A 15054-nucleotide genomic window follows, 5' to 3' on the forward strand; every position below is an offset into this window, starting at 1 on the left:
CACAGAAATGTTGGGCTCCATTGTGGTTGTAAACTGAGGATTTCCTGTACACTTAGTCCTTGACTTACCACCACAATTGGGACTGGATAGGCAGTCATTCTGGCGTAAGTTGAGGCCACCTGTGTCCAGACTTGATTTTATGACATTTTTTGCAGCAGCTGTTAAGTGAATTCCTTCTACCATTAAGTGAATCCATAGTATTAAGTGAATGGCTTCACAGAATCCCTTGCCATATTGCTAAGAGCTCAGGCGTGCATGACTACATTATTCTGCTGTGCAAGATCAAAAATAAGACCTTGCACAGCAGGATAATCAGATCCGGGTTTAAGATAAACTGGATCCAAAGCTGCTCATTTCCTCCAAAAGGACCCAAATCTTGGGAAGTCATCTACTTTAGCCTGGATCTAACATAGCTTATTTCCTCCCTGTTCTTTTCAAAAGCAGCAGATGGTGTGGTTAAAAACAAAGATAGGTTCGTACAATTACTGTCTCAATAAGTACAAATTGGCAGAATTTGAGAAGTGGCAGAAATCCATTTTCCTATTTAAATCTGATCTTTATAACACTTCACATTTATGAACTGCCCAGATAAGGGCAATTATCTGGTTGGTTTGGTCCAATTCAAACAAACAAACTGGTTGTCACTTTTTCCTACATCTCTTGTTGCAGAAATTGAGAAAAGCCAACAGCAGCCAAGCACAAGCTATGTGAGTTTCCTACATCACTTTACCCACACGCTCAGACTCACGTCTCCAAGAGAGGCAATGTAGGCCTCTAACCAACCCAATCCCAAAGGTGCTTTTTCAAGGGCAACTGTTTTTTTTTCTTTGAACGCTGAAGAAGCTTCTTGGATGTGAAGCAAAGCATCTTAAAAAAAAAAAAACCCCAGAAAATCCAGTTGCCTCTTGAAAAAGCACCTTTAGGATAACCATGACCTGGATTACTGAGAATCTCCATAGACATTTCACCAACACAATCCAATTTCTAGTCACTCCAATCCCATGCTTTATACATAGATTTGCAAGCCATTCATAACAGAAGCCACCATTGTAGGGAAATGAAACAGACAACCAATCAGAATAAAATATATTTAACTTAAGAGTCAGCTGCTGAAAGGATGTGACAACTCTTTGGACAAGGCTAAATAAAGTAACTTAGAGCAAAAAAAAAAAAAGAGATCAGGGATTTATTTCAAGAATTTATTTTCCCATTTCCTCTGTCTGCTTGATGAGAGGGAAGAATTAGTTAAATATAAGACTCAAGTCATTTCCTGCATTTAAACAACACATTAAATTTGGTCAGTTTTAATTTGGGCTTAAAGAGAACATCTTTCTCAGTTCATGCAATACAATGAACAATAATACCCTGGCTAGGATCTTATAAGATATTGTAAGCTCTGGGATATTGTAAGCCACCCAGAGTCATTGGATAGGAGATGGACGGCAAATAATTTTCATAAAAAAATAGTAAATAATAAATAAGACATCAAGCACCTACTTAAGTTGTAAATTAAATTGGAACCTTCAATGACTACTAAGTGGTATCAATGGCTGGAGTAAGCCAAACTGTTTCAGTGTAGAATACCAGCACTAAATTAAGAGCATAATAAAGATGACACTGTTAATATCAGCAATGTAATAATAATAATTAAAGATAATGCCATGGCCTCTATCCTATTGATTCCTTCTGGAGATTGGGGCACAAATCAAACATCCAAATTCCACTACAGAATATAAAACAAAAATGGAATGTGACTTCCTTCCTCTTATGAGATGTTCTCTCAACTGAAGCTATCATGAGACCAGGTTATTGCCTAATTCAGATAACTACCCCGTCTATCAACATATATTTCGGCTCATCTGGAGAATGGATTTCCTCTGATGTCAACAAATAGAATTTGCCATCTATTTTTTTCAAAGGTTTGTGGAGGGTTAATATTAAAAGTTTAGGAATCAAAACAGTAACTAGACAGGATACATGCATAATAGATCATTCCGTCAGACTTCGGATAGGAAGAAAAGTAACTCAGGAAAAATATTCCAAATACACAAATCATCTTTAGGAAGAAACATTTTAGCAACTGCTATCGTCCACAACCATCCTTGCAACTGGTTCATGTCTAACTGTACTCTCATGGTACCTAGAACAATATGGGTCAAATCTGAAAGGTACGCTTTAGAAAGCAAGCAATGAGAAGTTATGCAAATACATGGCAGAACGTAATAAAAGGAGTTATTGAAAGGAGATTAATTTTAATAGGAAGAAATACAATGTCATGAAAAATGAACCCAAACAAATGTAGCTGCAGAAAATGGTAGGTAATGGAACAGGATCACTCACTCAAGGATTGTTAATAATATGTGGTCACAAAGTAGAAAATATACTTTTAGATGTAATTAGGAAGCGTTTCAAGTAGAAATTGATTAACAACCATATAATCATCATAGTAATTTTAGTGCAGTGTTTGAAAACATCCATTTTGGTTAGCAGTATGCGCAAATTAGGCCATCTATAAACTAAAATATAACAATGCTAGTGGTAAATAAAACAGATCAGGCAATCTATGCTGAATAATTATTTTAAAACTACACCTTTGAAAGTCAAAGTTTTATAATTAAGACTGCGTAGTCTTTCTCCCTCAGAAAAACAGTTCATCTAAAAGAAACTGAGCAATTCTACTCAAGTTAATTGCTTAATAAAGGCAGATGAATATCCCATGAGTGTCTTGGTTTGGGTTTCTCTCTGCAAAATGTACAATAGAATTAAGTACTCAGTAGTGCAACTCCAAGCCACATTTATTTAAATCTGAAAACCTCTTTATTTAGAGTTCTAGTTTTAAAATAGGTACATATTTTAAAAGAGACGATATTTAAGTAGTAGTTAGCTCCAGGGGTAGGTTTAAAACATTTCAGCAACAGGTTCTCTGCTCAGTTGCTGGGTGGGTGTGACCATGGTGGGTGTGGCCTAGATGCCTCCTGCAACAATGAGTAGTGTGGTGTTTACCTTCCCCAGGCTCCGGAAGCTTTCCTCAAGTCTCTGGGAGGGCAAAAACTGCCTCTCCCGGGCTTGGAGGCCTTCCGGAAGGCCCGTTTTCCCCCCCTCCCCGAACCTCTGAATGGGCCCTGTACTTACCTAGCATCCAAAAGGTGAAGACTCCTGGGAGGGGCATGATGGGGTGGCAGCAGTGAGGTGTGGTGGGCGGGACCAGTCAGGTGTGGGATTTGGAGGTTCTCCAAACCAGCCATAATGTTAGCTACGGGTTCTCCCAAACCCAAGCAAACCAGTAGCAGCCCACCCCTGGTTAGCTCTCAAATAATTACTCTTCTTCAGATAGCAGCCAACTCTAGCCCACTTGCTGGGCCAGAGTTTCGTGTCAAATCTGTTCCCTCAACCTTCCCCCTCTATGTTTTGAGAAACTGCGCTCATCAACCATATGTAGATCTCTTCACTATTAGCTACAGAAGAGATCGGTAAACCTTTTTTAAGTATGTTCATTCCAAAAATGTGGCTCTGCCCACTTTCCTTCAAGTTGACAAGTGGCAGGATGGGCCTAATTAAACATACAAATCTGATAATTTATTGGGAAGTAAATGGCTTTTCTGAATATAAAGAATTATATTTGGATCATTTCTATTATTTATTTATCAGCTTAAATTCTCTATATAAGTAATACAGCCTTCAAACTGTATGCATGTATCTCTGTGTTTAATACTTCCTAGCAAAATTCATCTCTCCAAGAGCCAAAAATTAGAATAGGGTAGATGATGTTTCATTTTTTTAATAACTTCAAATTAAGGACTATCATAATATAACTGATACTATTTTATCCTAAGAAACTCATTCATCATATTGTAGCAATGATGAAAAATAAATGTCCACAAACCAAAACACCACACAAAAGTCTTCCCTTTTTGCAATTGTTCGTTCTCCTGCTCCATGAAACTGAGCACATATAAGCATATGCAGCTTCTTATTCTGTGTACTAATGAAATAATATGCAAATTTGCCAACACAAAGATTGCACAGGTTGCTACCTTTGTATCCAATGAAGTATGAATTTCTGAGTTCCAATAACCTTAAGGTAAAGGTTCCCCTTGAACATCTGTGGTAGTCGTTCCCGACTTTAGGGGGAGGTGCTCATCTCTGTTTCAAAGCCGAATAGCCAGCGCTGTCCAAAGACGTCTCCGTGGTCATGTGCCAGCATGACTAAATGTTGAAGGCAGGCGGAACACTGTTACCTTCCCACAAAAGGTGGTCACTATTTTACTACTTGCATTTTTTACATGCTTTCGAACTGCTAGGTTTACAGAAACTGGGACAAGTAACAGGAGCTCACTCCATTACAATAGCACTAGGGATTCGAACCACCGAACTGCCAACCTTTCTGATCAACAAGCTCAGCGTCTTAGCCACTGAGCCACCGCGTATCACACCAATAATGTCCGTAACCTTATCATAAACAGTCTATGCTGCAAATCCAAATGTTCAGTATTTAGTAGCAGTACAGAAAATGCAACTGATTTGATCAATGAAGGGAAGTCTGCTGAATGAGCAATTTACAGCTATTTTCAGCCGAAGTGCATCTAAGTACAGTATGATTTTACTTAGTATAACTCCAGTCCACATTCTGAAAAACACTGTCCTTGAGAGCCCACTTGAATCATATTAACTGGCAGGGGGGAAAAAGCCCAGAAGTCTATGGAAGGATAGCCATCACAAAACCAGAATGCCAACTTTTCTTTTCTTTTTTTCTTTTTTTTCTTTTTCTTTTTTTTTTTTTTGAAGCAGGAAGAACACAGATTTGGCAAGCCTCAGTGACAGAAGCAGGCTAGCAAAATACAAAACCAACTATCACCATCTATTTATTCAAGCCCATTCTATACCAGAAGGCACTACTAAATCCTTCTTTGTGATTTACTGACCTCATAAGAGTTGAATAAGAAAATAAATGCAGGGATCGAATGAAGCTATAATTCAGCATGGAAGGCAAAGCAGATTTGCCATGCAGTGTCAAAAATAAGAACCAGACTGCCTAACTGAAGTGACCCAAAATAAAACAAATGAACTAAAATTATGGTCTCTGTTTTCATTTTCAGCTTGCACCACTCATTTCTCTATTTCCATTTAAAGATTAAATGCAGTGCAGTGACTAAACACACAGACACACATATAGAACTTGGCAGGAAGCTAGAACTGGTCAGCTGTTTCATAAACATCTACTTCATTTGTTTTTTCTTTCTCTTACTTCATACCAAAAACACTAAACAATAAGCCAAACATGACATCATCTTGGGATAAAGTTGCTATACCATACTAGAGATAGAGAAAGTGGGGCCTACTTTCACAACCAATATTTCTGTGAAGTAACAAAGTTATATTTGATGGTTAAAACACCATCAGGATTCAACAAGTGAGGGATGGGAGTCTTGTGCTGGTAAATTTAATTATGCCTACACTGAAGGTTTTTCATTTCTGAAATTGTTTTTTCTGCCCTAGCAAGCTCTTCTGAAATATTTAATTTTCACTAAGTGGCCTTGTTCAAAAGGGTTTCAGCAACATAGAATAGTTTCATTTCAAGACTGGATCTGAATTCTTCATCTGATGTTCAGGAACATGGTGAATTCATCTATCTATTTGAAAGGGTGGACTTTATACTCATTGTATAAATTACATACAGGTAACCAGGAGATGCTCACAGTCCTTGAAAGTCTTCTATATATCCCAATGTGTCTGCTACACTGGGAATAGCATCCACCTGTCGTTCTGCTCCCTCCATCCAAAGTGCTTCCTCTTTCTTGTTTCTGCTTCTACTGCAATATATTGGAGAAGATAATTTGCAGAAATTGTCTACACTTTTCCCAAGCAAAATGATTGGCAGATGGGTGATGGGAGAAGACGTGCGTCAAATGACTCAACTCTCCATTAGAGGCTTTCCTTCCAGTCATGCATCCATCCATTTATTCATAGATATGGTAGATCAAAAAATTAACTAGTTAACCAGTAGCTTTGATTTATTCATTAAGACTTATAAAGGTAAAGGTTCCCCTTGCACGTATGTGCTAGTTGTTCCTGACTCTAGGGGGCAATGCTAATCTCCATTTCAAAGCTGAAGAGCCACCGCTGTCCAAAGATGTCTCTGTGGTCATGTGGCTGGCATAAGTAATTGCCAAAGGTGCACGGAATGCTGTTACCTTCTCACCAAAGTGGTCCCTATTTTTCTACATGCTTTTGAACTGCTAGGTTGGCAGCAGCTGGGACAAGTAATGGAAGCTCACACTGTTACGCGGCGCTAGGGATTCGAGCTGCTGATCTTTCTGATCAACAAGTTCAGCATCTTAGCCACTGAGCCCTTAAACTTATATATCTACCTATATTGAAACAACAATCCTGGGCAGCACACAAACAGTAAAAATTACAGAAACCCCCAAACCATCAGAATAACAATCTAATAAAAATCTGTTTAAAAACTCATGACACCAAGGACAGAACTCTCCCACACATCCACACTGCACCTTTGCCTCCGACTCATCCCACTCCCAACACTTGTGGTAACAGCCAGCTCTTCAAGGCCTTCCAGAAGAGTGGGGGCCAGGCAGACTTTTGGGGAAAGGGTGTTCTACAGAAAGTAATTCCAGATTGGACTACCAGAACACAAACATCTTTTTAAAAATTACCAAATAAATAAATAGATTAGCATCATAATATGAAGGGTTGACATCCTCCGAACAGAAGAGAGTCAATCAAAAAGTCTGGATGAACAAGTATATTTATAATTAATGCCAGAATAACTAGAGTCAGTGCCAACCCTAGACAAAAAGAAAAATCCATTATTGGGGCATCTGCCTCAAGAAAGCTATCTCGAGTTGCTGCATAGGGAACATCTGATAATCCATCTCCATTCAGTCTTGACTGCTAGCCAGGCAGAAATAGAAGCTTCTTCAGATAACCAAATCCCAAGCTGCACAAGGCTTTATATGAACTGCAGACTTCTCCATATTCCTAAAATATAGTAGGAGAAAACAGGCATAAAGTGATAGAGGATGTAATTGTTGGTATTTTCATTATCTACATATATAGTCCTTGTTTAGCAACCACAATTGGAACCAACAACTCAGTCATTAAGTGAAGCAATTACCAAGTAAAATATCAGGTGACCGTGCTTACAATTCAACTTTTCTTTGCTTTAGTGTCAGAAGGATATCACCCCAGCCAGCTGAGCTCAAATGGCAGCAAAGGCTTCCAGAACTCAGCTCACTAAGAAACTGGATAAATCTTACAGACATTTTTTCTCACTTCCCAAACTTTTGGAATGTTCACCTCAATGCTTAGTTAGCAAGAAGAGAATTAATGTTTGCATTTGCTTTCATGGGAGAGAAAGGGGTTACAAGAGAGTAAACCGGCACATAATGGGGAATGTACATTGAAAGGAATATGCTAGCACTAGCTGTTTGCCTAACACCCTCTCTGCCTCTTGCTTAGGAGGTAAAAGAAGTCTTTTAATATGAAACTGGTTAGGGTCTTGCCAGTTTCAGGTAGGAGCTACAAAGAGGCAGAGTATTCTAATCAACTAATTTAACTCACATAGAGCTTGTTAACTTGCAGTTAGCATTTTAGGGAGCTCTGCAACTGGGGAAAATCCCATTCCAGAAGAGTTTAAACAATCTCTACTCTTTGGGAGAGGGTGGAATGGGTAAGGCACAAAACAATCCATACAAACTGTAATGATTATGTGAGTGAGAGAGATGCTACAAAGGTCATAAATGGTATTGGTTGCAAGATCCTTTTTCATCACTGCTGCAGCTGCAACTGCTTCCTGAGAAAGTCACCAAATGAACATTACCTATATGTAGATATAGAGGACGCAGTTATGTGTCTAAATGAGAGCATTCAACAATTAGCAGATTTCTGAGATACAAATTCACCATCCATTGCCATGTCTGATTCTCAGGGACCAAAAGGTTGCTTGCTCCTTTTGCATCTGTACATGAGAGAGATAATCAGTCTTTGTAATTCTCCCACTTCAGCCACAATCTGTGTTTTCAATTGTATTTGAAACTGGAACTGGGTATGTCTAGTTTAATGAAAAGAAGGAGTAGGGGAGACATGATAGCAGTGTTCCAATATCTCAGGGGTTGCCACAAAGAAGAGGGAGTCAAACTATTTCCCAAGGCACCTGAGGGTAGAACAAGAAGCAATGGTGGAAACTAATCAAGGAGAGAAGCAACTTAGAACTGAGGAGAAACTTCCTGACAGTTAGAACAATTAATCAGTGGAACAGCTTGCCTCCAGAAGTTGTGAATGCCCCAACACTGGAAGTCTTTAAGAAGATGTTGGATAGCCATTTGTCTGAAATGATAGAGTGTTTCCTGCCTAGGCAGGGGGTTGGACTAGAAGACCTCCAAGGTCTCTTCCAACTCTGCTATTGTATTGTATATTGTATTGTATTTTTCATGTTTACAGGAAGTCCTCAAAGTATGATGGACCCCCACAAACTTATGAATTAGTTCCAAAATCCCAACAGTTGCTCTCTAATGGGTCATGTGACAACAGGTCAGGTGGTCAGCAACCTATCTGTATTTACAGCCATTTGCAACATTATCCCACAGTCACATGACCCTGTTTTATAATATTTTTAGCATTTACGGTATTTATCAAAAAACATCCCTTAGCAAACAAGGGTTTGTTCTTCAACCACAGCATTCTCTTGACAATTTGAAATAAGTTTGCATTTCTGAAAGACAAGGTTTATCATAGCTCAGTTTTGCTTGTGTATTCTACTCTATGGTGCTACCCTTGAAGATTATTTGGAAATGACATCTGGTCCAAAATACAGTTGTGCAAATAATAACAAACACTTCTTATGCCCATGTGTCATCACTCTTATATGAATGCACTGTCTGCCAGTCAATGTCCATGTGCAATTCAAAGTGTTGGTCACCGTCTATAATGCCCTTCATAGGCTTGGTTAACCACCTATCACTAATCATTTATGCCCAACTAATATGCAATGGGATACCTTTTCCAAATACCTAGTCCAATCTACAAATCCTGCATTTCCTGATGTCTCTTATTCAAGTGGTAACAAGATCTAAACATATTTAGTTCTTTCTGTATCAGCAAAGGTCATCTGTAGGCTGCCATGGACTGCTGGGGTCTTTGACTACAAAGACCATCTATAATAAGAAACATGACAGAGTGTTGCCCCCTATCAAGTTTAAATTATTTTAGACAAGTGTATATTTTACCCACACAAACACCACCTACAATTCTTCATACATAAGAAGCTACCATATTGCTAAACCATACCTCCACCAAAAGAAGGCAAATATAAGTGTTCCAGGATAATCTTGCATGATCCAATCTGGGTCAGTCACCAGGACCAGAGGTTTAGTCTTTCAACCTTTTGGACTTCTGCTGGAGCCCATCCTCAGGGAACTTCTCTCTCCGAGCACACGTTCTGGTTGAGAGAGAAATCCCCAGAGGATGGTGCAGCCCAGCCTATCTATACTTCATGCCTAAAATCAGTTTGTTAACTGAGGTATATCCATACAGCCTCAAGGAGAAGAGTTAGAAATTTCAAGATAAATTGTTCAACTGCCCAGCTAATCTCATAAAGAATTTTCCAGATGTGTAACCTTTGCCTTTTCTCCTAAACTCATTTGTAGAAGTAACCAATCACAGTATTGTTCAGAACTACGATTCTACTAACTTTGACAAATGCAAAGATAATACTCATTTAACAACCTTTCCCCTTCTGGTGCCTCCAATAGCAGTTGGCTAGAGTGCTGGGAATTATACTCCAATAATGTCTGGAGGACAGCAAGCTGGGAAAGGTTACTCCAAAACTCAAGGTTTTAGGAGGCATGAACTGTACAAACATATGTTAAAAGTGGAAAGAAAGAGTGAGAACTACAAACAATACAAATGTCAACTTCTCACAAATACATTGTTATAGGCAAATGTTCTTCACCACATTTTCCTCTCAGGCTTGGCAGCTAGCTCTTTGCAGGTAATACAAAGATATTACTGAATGATAACTAGAGTTATTTCTTAACTTTAGCAAACGTTAAAACATCCATTTGGCATGTGATGCTTATTAGCAATGTGGAGATCCAGGCTAGAGAATAGATAAAATAAGAATAGGAATATTTGCCAAAAAAAGGTGATCTTTGAAGAAAGGAAAAATTCTACAATTACCATTTGTAGAAATTATACAAGTTAAAAAGATAAGAGCAACAGCTTACTAAATTAGCCTTTGAAGCTAAAATGCAGGTTTTATTGAATAAGGGTAGGGAATTGAATATGGAAACGAACTGTAGCAGAAGGGGAGGACATCCCCTAAAACTATAGTATTTAAGGAATACAGTATTTAAGTTTGGTTTGCACAACCCAGAATTTCTAAGCACTTTTTAATTATCAAATCTAAGCACAACTGAAAGCAAAGCATGCACATCAACTTTGAAGGGGGAAAGAGGATGGAAGAAGCCCTGAATCTCTAACTAACCAGAGGAACCTTCAAAGACAACAAAACCACATACCCGAGGCAATATACATTTATCTTTGCCTCCATTACCTCGATTGAAAATGCCCCAAACCTTCTGAGCGTGGAGGATGGATCACCCCCTACCATCGTAACCCAGCCTCAGTTGACTCTTTAAGAAAAACAACCGACGGAACGCAGAAAGAAAGGCGGAAGGCTGTCATTTACCTTTTCCTTTTACAAAATGAACATCAGGAAGGAATTCGGCATAGATTTGTAAACTTCAGGATGGAGAAGGGAACTGGCGGGAGTGATAAAGTGTCTGAGGGCGTCAGCTCCAAACTTCACATCTGGGCAGCCTCCCTTAAAACTCCGACCATAAATCGCGAGTTTAAACACAGAGAGGGTGAAAAAGACCATGGAGGGAGAATGAAGAGCCCGCCCGCTTTCGGACCCTTGGTGGGGAGTGGGAAAGATCACGAGGAACTTAGTAAAGGGCGGCGGAGGGGAGGGGAGGAGGGAAGCCTCTAGCGACAGGATGAGGGTTGGGTGGCGCCTTTGGGGAGCCGCTGAGTAGCATAGAGCTGGGTCTCTGGTAAAGCACCTGGGGAGGTTTTATGGCTTGATAAAGCTCAACCGTTTGTCAATATGGGCTCGTTCAGAAAAACTGGAGAAGCCTCGGCTCCTCAAGGGTAAAGCTAATTTTATTCGCCTTCCGGGCAGGGGGAGGGAGCAAAAACTGACCCGAAACCCAGCGACCTCTGGAGCACGTGAGAACTCCCGGGCGCGTCTGCTGCAAGCAGAACCCGGGCAATTAGTCGGACCTCTGCGTGGAGGGCAGCGTTCGCCAAGGTGGGTGGCGGGAAGAGGTTTCGGCAGGGGCAAAGTAATCGAGGAGAGAAAAGACGTCCGTCCGCCCCCTTCCCGGTTGTCTTACCCTCAGAATAGCGGAAGGCAATCCAGACGCCCCGCGTCCTCCCGCTCGCAGGCAGCTTTAGCACAGCTTCCTCCAAAGGCGCGGGGCTGGAGCAACTTTGGGGAGAAGCCGCTAGAAGAAGACGTTGCAGGCGGCACTTGCCTCTGCTGCCGGCGCTCAAGTTTTAACTCGGGTCCCAGGCGCCGCGAGGAAACGCGGGCGAGCTCTTGTCTGCGGCAGCCTCTCGGCGTTGCGGGGCTGCGGTCGCAGAGCCTTTTTTGCCCAGCAGCCTGAGAGAGCTGGAGTCGCCAGCTGCAGCTAAGCTCCACCGCCCCGCCCCGCCCCCCGGGCCCTTGCGCCGTCCCTTCGTTGCATTGTTCGCGGCTTTCAGTCCCGCGCAAGAAGAGAGCGGGCGCGTCTTGCTTGGAATCTCAGCGCCTGCCCTTTTTTTTATTGCTTGCATGCCTTGGTCCCTTCTCGGTTTTCTGCCTTTACTTCCCCGTCGCCCAGTTTCCCACCCTCTCCCTCCCTCTCTTTTTATTTTTATTGCTTGTGTGCCTTGGCTCCTTCTGTCTTTCCTTCTCCATCGCCCAGTTTATCTCCCTCCCTCCCTCCGTCTCCCTCTTCCACTCTTTTTTATTTTTATTGCTTGTATGCCTTGGTCCTTCTCGGTTTTCTGCCTTTCCAGTTTCTCTCCCTCACTCCCTCCTTCTTTCTCTCTCCCCCTCTCCCCCTCCCTATCTTTTTATTGTTATTGCTTGCATACCTTGGCCACTTCTTGGTTTTCTGTCTTTCCTTCCCCATCGCCCAGTTTCTCTATTCCTTTCTCTCTCCTCCCCTCCCCCCATCCTCTGGCGATGTTTCTACCTTTTCCGGGTCTTTGACTTCAAGGATCTCCCTCAGGAAACTTTTCGCCCTTCTCTAGATAAATGAACTGGCAATTAGGGAAAGTAGAACCTAAGGGACTGAACTTTCCTCTCCCGTTGGGGTCAAATTAAAAATAAAGACTGAGAGAGAGAAGTTTAAACAGCCGTCATTCAGGGTAGTTGAGGGATGGAAAATTCAGACGGGACAGAGGAGAAGAAACAAATATACCAGTTAACATAGTATGTAGGCTGCTATCTCTGTCCCAATTCCTAAGGCTTTGAAGACAGCGCGACAATTCTTGAGGCTGCCACGTTGACAGCCAGGAGTAATTTGCAGATGCAATTATGGAAACAGACAATCGTTAAAGTACAGGTGTGCGGAGCTCCTATGAGAACACAGTTTAACATGGAATTGTCAAATCCTACTCAGTTGAGGAAGATTAGGGAATCAAGGGAATTGTAGTGAAATGTCTGTAAACATAATCTCGGGGTTAATACAATATATTGTAAATGGTAACACTCTTCGTTAAGGTGGTGTCTTATTTTTTAATGAATCTGGAAATTCTTCTGGGATTTTGGAAGCCTGTGCCTGGCAGATAGAAATGGTATCCAAAGGTGACTTTAGCCAGCTTCAGCAGGTCTATCAGTTATGCCCTTTCCTGATTTGGTAATGTTGAAAGCGATGACTCAAGTCTTCATTACATTGCAGATTGCTTTATCTGGGGTTCTTTTTGAAGATGACTTAGAAGTCATCTACATGTTGCTTCCACCACCACCTTGTTCCAGATAAATGGACCTGAATAGATTCTCTCATCATTACCATTGTCACTGGGTGAAGCTGCTAATAGGCAGTAGAGGTTTAGGAAAACAGGGCTTGCCATGTGCTGTAGAAATGCTGGATATAACATCTAAGATGTCTTTTTGCCTTTCTGCCTCTCTTCTCAGAGACAGCATACCAGTAGATCTTCATTAGTTTCTGAGTTCACTTCAAGGTGCTGGTGGTTTACCTGTAAGCCCTATACAGTTTGGATCCTTGTGTCAGGGTTCCAAATAGCATCCAAAATTCCAACCCTGTTGCCTCCAGGACCATCTCCTTTGGGCAGAATCTGCCCTCCTACATACTCTAGACCAGTGGTTCTCAACCTTCCCAATGCCGCGACCCTTTAATACAGTTCCTCATGTTGTGGTGACCCCCAACCATCAAATTGGTATCTCGGTTCCTAAGACCATCAAAAATATGTGTTTTCCGATGGTCTTAGGCGACCCCTGTGAAAGGGTCGTTCGACCCCCAAAGGGGTCCCGACCCACAGGTTGAGAACCGCTGTTCTAGAAGGAGGAGGATGTTTTGAGGTCAGGTAGTTCTCGACTTACAACAATTCATTTAGTGGTTGTTCAAAGTGACTTATGACCATTTTTCATGCTTATGATTGCTGCAGCATCCCCTTGGGCCCATGATCAAAGTTCAGATGCTTAGCATATATGATGGTTGCAATGTCCCTGGGTCATGTGAACACCTTTTGTGACCTTCTGACAAGCAAAGGCAATGGGGAAGCCAGATTCACTCTCAACATCCGCGTTAATGACTTAACTACTGCAATGATTCACTTAGCAAATGTGACAAGAAAAATTGTAAAATAGGACAAAATTCACCTAACCCATGTCTCACTTAGCAACATAAATTCTGGGCTCAATTGTGGTTGTAAGTCGAGGTCTACCTGTATTCACTCCATGGTAGATCAAGAGCTGGGCCCTGGGGAATAAGCTTCTCAGGAAGATCCCTACTGTATGGGGTAGCATCCCCCCTCCAACTATGCTCTCACCCTGTTATCTTTCCAAGGCTCATGGGGTTTTAGAATAGTAATGCTTTCCTCTGGTAATGATTGCATTGAATATGAATCATTTCTGAAATTGTATATTTTAAGCCTCTTAGAGTTGCTTGACTAAGTAGCAGGCAAATGCTGCTGTTTTCTATTATCTTTTGGCCGAGATATCTACAGGTAGTCATCACTTAGCAACCATTTGTACTGTGACCATTAAAAATTATGACTGTGCATAACAAATGGTAGTTATGATGTGTCCTCAACAGTTCCCCACAGTCATGTGATAAAAAATGGGCTCTTGTCCAGTTGCCCACATTGCTTCCCTCCCTCTTCCTCCCACCTCTCAAGCATTGCTGTTGCTGGTCATATGCAAAGCCTCTGTGTGGCCTGCAAGGTTGTACTGAGACCTCACAAGGCTTTAGGAAGCAAGGCACAGCAGATGTCCTGGTCAGGTGCCCCTCATCATGGATGGATGGATGGATGGATGGAGGAAGGAAGGAAGGAAGGAAGGAAGAAAGAAAGAAAGAAGAAAGAAAAAAGAAAGAAAGAAAGAAAGAAAGAAAGAAAGAAAGAAAGAAAGAAAGAAAGAAAGAAGAAAGAAAAAAGAAAGAAAGAAAATTCTTTATTGGCCAAGTGTGATTGGACACACAAGGAATTTGTCTTTGGTCCATATGCTGCCAATGTACATAAAAGAAAAGATACATTCATCAGGAATCATAAGGTACAACACTTAATGATAGTAATAGGATACAAATGAGCAATCAAATAATACTAGGAAACAATCATTATAAATTTAAGGATACAAGCAACAAAGTTACAGTCATACAAGTCATAAGTGGGAGGAGATGGGTGATAGGAATGATGAGAAGACTAATAGCAATGCAGACTTAGTAAATAGTTTCCTAATAGTAAATACTAGTGTTGAGGGAATTATTTGTTTAGCAGAGTGATGGCGTTCAGGAAAAAAACTCT

The 15054-nt window shown here is 41.1% G+C and overlaps 1 protein-coding gene across 9 annotated transcripts in view; it reads right to left on the minus strand.

Moving 5' to 3' along the window:
• The window catches only part of TSPAN18 (tetraspanin 18), a 175887-nt gene extending 164170 nt beyond the window's left edge, over positions 1–11717 (minus strand). For 2 of the 9 annotated variants that reach the window (XM_081936325.1, XM_081936320.1), the window contains exon 1: positions 11418–11717. The gene's annotated coding sequence lies outside the window, so the exon portion shown is untranslated. Of the gene's footprint in view, positions 1–10573; positions 10663–10708; positions 10993–11084; positions 11135–11224; positions 11381–11417 lie in introns of those variants that run through there. The other 7 variants (XM_081936327.1, XM_081936322.1, XM_081936328.1 and 4 more) reach the window with 4 other exon arrangements.
• Between the last annotated feature and the right edge of the window lie 3337 nt (positions 11718–15054).

This window comes from Natrix helvetica (assembly GCF_964273705.1).
Source record: "Natrix helvetica genome assembly, chromosome: 1".
NCBI lineage: Eukaryota > Metazoa > Chordata > Lepidosauria > Squamata > Natricidae > Natrix > Natrix helvetica.